The sequence below is a fragment of the Carlito syrichta genome, unplaced genomic scaffold, assembly GCF_000164805.1.
Source record: "Carlito syrichta isolate Samal-C Ts95f unplaced genomic scaffold, Tarsius_syrichta-2.0.1 Scaffold302053, whole genome shotgun sequence".
In the NCBI taxonomy this organism is placed as follows: Eukaryota; Metazoa; Chordata; class Mammalia; order Primates; family Tarsiidae; genus Carlito; species Carlito syrichta.
The window spans coordinates 228292-235088 of NW_007246149.1; the positions used below are offsets into that span (position 1 = coordinate 228292).

General features: G+C 41.4%; 1 pseudogene across 1 annotated transcript; it reads right to left on the bottom strand.

Annotated features, from left to right (window-relative positions):
- Positions 1 to 929: 929 nt before the first annotated feature.
- On the bottom strand, positions 930 to 2646 carry LOC103258285 (annotated as a pseudogene). Its single transcript, XR_002481853.1, has one exon. The product of XR_002481853.1 is annotated as an actin, cytoplasmic 2-like (transcript).
- Positions 2647 to 6797: the final 4151 nt, after the last annotated feature.

Genomic DNA, 6797 nt, shown 5'->3' on the forward strand with positions numbered 1-6797 from the left:
CCAGTGGGATTGTGAAATGCAGCCACTTTGGAAGACAATTTGGCGGTTCCTCAAATCGTTCAACATGGTGTTCCCATATGACTCCACAATTCTGCTCTAAGATGTATTCCCAAAAAACCTGAAAACATTTGTCTACATAAAAACTTGTACACACATGTTCATAACATCATCATTTCCACTGGTCAAAAAGTGAGAAGAGGTGCAACCTGAAAACATTTGTCTACACAAAAACTTGTACACACATGTTCATAACATCATTTCCACTGGTCAAAAAGTGAGAAGAGGTGCAACCCCTTTGGGTCCTCTTCCACTGTGGGTGCTTCTCTATTCTTTCAATAAATCCTGCTTTCTCACTTTCCGGCTATCTGTGTAGCTAGTTAAGAAGCAAGAAGGAAAGATATTTCAATAAAAGGTCATCTGACAACTGAAAAAAAAAAAGTGAGAACAACCCAAATGTCCATCAACTGAGGAATGGATAAACAAAATGCAGTAGATTCATGAAGTAGAATTCAGCCAAAGAAAAGAATGAAATAATGACAAATACCACAGCAGGAGTGAACATTGACAACATTGCGCTAAATGAAATAAACCAATCAGATACAGCAGGCTACATATTTGATGATTCCATTTATATGAAATATCCAAAGCAAGTAAATCCACAGAGACAGAGAGTACATTAGTGGTTGCCAGGACCCATGATGAGGCAAGGATGAGAATAATGAGTACAGGCTCTCTTTGGGGGCTGATGAAAATGTTCTGGAATTAACTAGTGGTGATGATGGCACAACTTTATGAATACACTTCAAAATCCTGAATTGCACACTTTAAAAGGCCAAATTATACAGCATTTAATTATATCCCATTAAAGCTGTTACTAAACATTATAAGAAAATACATTTTTTTTCAGGTGTGCACTTTCATTGAACTGGTCTCAAGTCAGTGTACAGGTAAGTTCTGGCCGCCTCCACACCTCCATCCACTCCCAGGGAGACCAAAAGCCTTCATACATCTCAAGTCGGGGACACAAAGAGGGGGCCACGGTGGCTGATCATTCAAAATAAAACAAATAAAAAAGTATTAAGGCGAAGATTAAAAAAATTTGCATTACATAATTTACACAAAAGCAATACTGTTTCCTCCCCCGTGTGGACCAGAAGAGAATTGGGCTACTCTCCTTAGAGAGAAGTGGGGCGGCTTTTGGGAGGGCAAGGGACTTCCTGTAACAATGCATCTCACGACATTTGGAATGACTATTAAAAAAAAAAGAACAATGTGCAATCAAAGTCCTTGGCCACACTGTAGAACTTTGGGGATGCTCGCCCCAACTCGCTGTCACCTTCACCGTTCCAGTTTTTAAATCCTGAGAGTCATCAAGCCAAAAACAAAAAACAAACAACAACAACAAAAAAAAAACAAATAAAGCTATGCCGATCTCATCTTGTTTTCTGCACAAGTTAGGTTTGTCAAGAAAGGGCATCACTCGTTAGCCCGCCTAGAAGCACTAGCGGTGCCCGATGGAGAGGCCGGACTCGTGGTACTCCTGCCTGCTGATCCACATCTGCTGGAAGGTGGACAGCGAGGCCGGGACGGAGCCGCCAATCCACATGGAGTACTTGCGCTCAGGGGGTGCCATGATCTTGATCTTCATCGTGCTGGGCGCCAGGGCAGTGACCTCCTTCTGCACCCTGTCAGCGATGCCTGGGTACATGGTGGTACCTCCGGACAGCACCGTGTTGGCGTACAGGTCCTTGCGGATGTCCACATCACACTTCATGATGGAGTTGAAGGTGGTTTCGTGGAAGCCACAGGATTCCAGGCCCAGGAAGGAAGGCTGGAAGAGAGCCTCCGGGCCGCGGAACCGCTCGTTGCCGATGGAGATCACCTGGCCGTCGGGCAGCTGGTAGCTCTTCTCCAGGGAGGAGGAGGACGCAGCAGTGGCCAGCTCCTCCTCGAAGTCCAGGGCGACGTAGCACAGCTTCTCCTTGATGTCACGCCCAGTTTCCCGCTCTGCCGTGGGGGTGAAGCTGTAGCCACGCTCCGTGAGAATCTTCCTGGGGTCGTCTGTCAGGTCCCGGCCAGCCAGGTCCAGACGCAGGAGGGCGTGGGGGAGGGCGTACCCCTCGCAGATGGGCACAGTGCGGGTGACCCTGTCCCCAGAGTCCATCGCGATGCCAGTGGTGCGGCCAGAGGCGTACAGGGACAGCACAGCCTGGATGGCCACATACATGGTTGGGGTATTGAAGGTCTCGAGCATGATCTGGGTCATCTTTTCCCGGTTGGCCTTGGGGTTCAGGGAGCCTCGGTCAGCAGCACGGGGTGCTCCTCGGGGGCGACGCGCAGCTCGTTGTAGGTGTGGTGCCAGATCTTCTCCATGTGGTCCCAGGTGGTGACGATGCCGTGCTCGATGGGGTACTTCAGGGTCAGGATGCCTCTCTTGCTCTGGGCCTCGTCGCCCACGTGGGAGTCCTTCTGACCCATGCCCACCGTCACGCCCTGATGCCGCGGGCGTCCCCCGATGGAAGGGAAGACGGCCCGGGGGGCGTCGTCGCCCGCGAAGCCGTCCTTGCGCTCGCCGGAGCCGTGGTCAGCGACGAGCGCGGCGACAGCATCGTCCACGGTGAGCTGGAGTGGTGTGGACCGGCGGCGGAGCGGATACGGTCTCGAAGGTCGAAAATACATTTAAATAAAAGGATATCCAAGGCACTCTTTCTTTACCTCTTTAATTCAGAAAATAGATGGCATTTAGAAATATACCCTTGTAAAATTTCACTTGGGAGGGGATAAAAATTTTAAACTTCTGATAAACTAGCAATACTATTTATCTTCTGGTAGATGTACCCTGTGGATCACAGTTGTTATTTTAATTTTTTTATTTATTTTATTTTATTTTATTTTATTTTATTTTATTTTATTTTATTTTATTTTATTTTATTGAGCTGGAGTCTCACTCTGTCGCCCAGACTGGAGTGCAGTGGCCGCTCCCGGTCACCGCAGCCTCGACCTGCCGGGCTCCGGCGATCCTTCCCCTCAGCCTTCCGAGTAGCCGGAATTACAGGCACGCACTACCACGCCCGGCTGATTTTTGATTTATTGTAGAGATGAGGTCTCGCCAAGTTGCCCAGGTGGGTCTCGAACCCACAGGCTCAGGCAATCCACTCACCTCAGCCTCCCAAAGGCGCGGGATTACAGGCTGAGCCACCGAGCCCGGCTCACAGTTATTATTTAATGATGTTTAACATTCAATCAATTCTCAGATCAGCCACAAGAAGAAGGAGTAAGTAAAGCTAACCAGCATCACTAAAAATTGAGTAATTTTTTTTTTCAAGGTACTCAAAGAAGAGGGGGACTAATTAGGACTAAAAATGAAAGATATTCTTACATAATTAGAATGATTACTAGGAAACTAATTGGCACAATGTATGGTGGAGTGAAAGAAGACAAGTTATACTTTTAAAAAACCAGTTGGGTGTTAAATGATTTACTCTTAACGTCCTCCATGTTGTCCCTTTTAGGGTCACTGAAGCTTGTATGTCCTTGAGATTTATACAAGAGAAAGATGCATCCAAATATCTGGAAGTTGAAGAATAAAAAGAAAAGATTTTTAGCTTTACAAATTACAACATTATTTTAAGACATAAAAGTATAATACGTGCTGTAGGTATTTTACTAGGTATTTTGCCTAATTCACTTACCTTAGTTTACTAACTCTGGATATATTGCTATGGAAGGAGATAGGAATATTCTTGCCCTTTTTCACTCAGACGGTAAAGGTCGTAAACAGCCACGAACACCAAAGCTCTTGAAATTCTCTATATGGATCAGAAGATGAAGAATCATACAGGAGTCAGAAAACTAACTTTCTCATTTGTATGTCTATGTGTTTGTCTCTTTCTCATTCAGCTGTGCACCAAAGAACTTATATCTAAACCACCTATGTATGCAATCCTGACTTGTACAATTTTAAAATATTAAATTAAATTTTAAAAAAAGAATTCTCCATATCGGCTTTGAACATGATTAGAATGTTTTCTCCCAAATTGTGAAGCAGAAGACAGGCAAATAACAGAGTTTTAAAAGTATACTCTTTGGGTTTTTTTCTAAGGAGTATAAAGATTTCTCAGTTAAATGTACTGGGTTATCAAGGTGGTAATTTCATACTTGCTCTGAAACATTGAAAATATTGAAAAATTTAAAATATAGGTATTTGGCGGAAAGAATGAGCTGGAATCAATCCTAAATACTTTTTGGCAGAAAGAATAGGAACTTGCTTCAAATCTTGTAATGATGCCAAATGCTCTTTCCTTCATTGACTTTTCACTAAAAACGTTCACCTTCCAAGTGTAAAAAATAATAATAATTAATTAAAGGTAGTGCAGCAAATGTTGTATATTTTTTTCTAAAACTGTAACAATGATTTTTATGCCAAATTGTCTCAGCCTTTTTTATGCAATTAAAACATAGTTATATTTTCTCTCATCAGTTAAGTGCAGATATACTAAGCTAATCATCCCCCTTAGGCTTAACTAGATTTTTTTTTTAGGTGGTTTGGGGTTTTTTTTTTTTTTTTCTTAAGTGAAGAATGCTTTCCTTTCTCTCTTTTTTTTTTTTTTCTTTTTCAGATGCACCTGTTATGTTTTTAATACCACATGTCAGGCTCAGTTCTATGTCTCATCTGCTTGAAGCATTTTTAATATCTGCTATCATATTTGGTCTCTTAATAAAAAAAATTCTAAGGGGTCAAGGGCTCTGAAGATCACATGTTTGTGACTTCAAAAACAGGAAATAGGACATCGGTGATCCTGACAGGTAAATTCTCCAAATGCAGCTGCCTGGGAAGTGGAAGTGGATGGTCTTTGTATTTAGGAAAACCTGGAGCCAAATGCTAACTACCATTCCCTACTCCCAGCCCCATCTCACCAGTGTATTTTTCCTAGTTGTAAAGATATTTAAAATCTACGTATTCTTTGTTGGTTTGGTATCTCTACTTCCTTTCTATATGATGGCACCTTCATCTTGCATGACATTCTATGCCAGTGTATGTTTTCTATTATGACTTAAGCTTTACTCGAAACTATGTCATCCTATCAATGACATAATTCTATATAAATTAGAAAGATCAATTATGCAAAGAAATCTCTATAGGTGAAGCTGTCTGACAAGCTCTAATTTTAAAGAGACATATTCAACAAAGAAGAAAAGCCTAAACAGATGGATGGCAAAGGCTAACAAAAGGGCTTGCAAATTTCGTGTGTTTTGGAAGATCTAGGAAGAGTTAGTGCATCAATGCATTTGCCCATTTCATGATGGGTCATTTACATAAACAACCTGCCTACACGATGCTTGAGACACTTGGTAACTTGAACCTTTCAGTTTTGCATAGAACATCTTGTGAGTAGAAGGATCTCAACACTGAAAACAGTTGCTCCTGATGATAAAGTTCTGTGATTTTATTATTTCTATCCTCCCCTCGGTGCTGTCACAGTGCCTGTCACATAGTAGATTCTCACTAGAATGAATGAATTAATGACCAAAATTAACTTGTTCAGAACTATATGGCTTTTAAAAGATATAATTTGAGGAAATGTTAAACCAATTACATTAAGATCTAAAATGCAACTAAAGTTTAGGAAACTAAAGAGTTCTTTAAATGAATATCTTAAAGAAATGACACATTCAAAGTGGAAAGGAAAGTCTAGATGATATGATATATATGATTTTAATATCAATGATTCAAAGAGATCATACAAGGAGGACTACCCCCCAAAAAAACCAGGAACATATTTATTTAAAAATTGTGTATTTATTCTTTCATGTTTAAACTTCAATCACCTTCAAAGTACTTTCCGTTTGATGCAAGACACTTTTTCCACGACTCAAAACAGTTTTCAAACTTGTCGAATTTGGTGCCATTTTGTGCTTCTGCCGTTTTTTGTTTCACCTCTTTCACATAAGGAAAACATTTCCCTTTGACGACTTTCTTCATCCAAAGAAACAATAAAAGGTTGCTTGGGGTGAGATTGGGTTAATAGGGAGGGTAGAGCATGGGGGTCACACCATTCTTGGTTAAAAACTGCTAAACATTAAGCATGGTGTAGGCAGGTTGTTTATGTAAATGACCCATCATGAAATGGGCAAATGCATTGAAAGAATCTCCAAAGAAATTTTCACTGAAGCTAAATGCAGCATCTTACAACAATGCTGACTGGTCCCCTGATGCCAATGGGTTCCTAGAACACTTACCTAGTGGGAGAAGCCTGTACTACAAGGAGCCTGCCCTACACAAGATAATTCTGGGGATTTTTTGGTCCCTCTTGTATAGCCACATGTATAATTTTAAGCAAGATAGGCTCAAATGTAATCAAAATAACTCTGCCTACCTTTAATCACCCTGGAATATCTCAGTTCCCATATCAGCTTTTCCTATGGCCGTATATGTATAGTTACATTCTGCTTTATACTGTTTCCTTGATATCCATAATTGCATTGTATTCTTGATATGTAGTCCACCACGTGGACAAGCAAATCGAATGCTAAGTGTCTTTTTCTAAATAAATCTTACTTCTGCACTTACTCCAAATATATCAAAGATCCATTCCCATGGGAAAAAAGGAGAAAAATGTTCCCAGGGAGTTCAATGGAAAATGTTGATGAGGGAGAAGTTAACGAACAGCTTCTCTCTTTGGCAAATCCCGTCCTCAACCATTAGGAACTTATACAACCAGTCGTTCACTCTCCAGGTCACCAATGCTTCTTAATGCTGTTTTGCATTTATTTTGGCACCAGGCCACTTCCTTTTA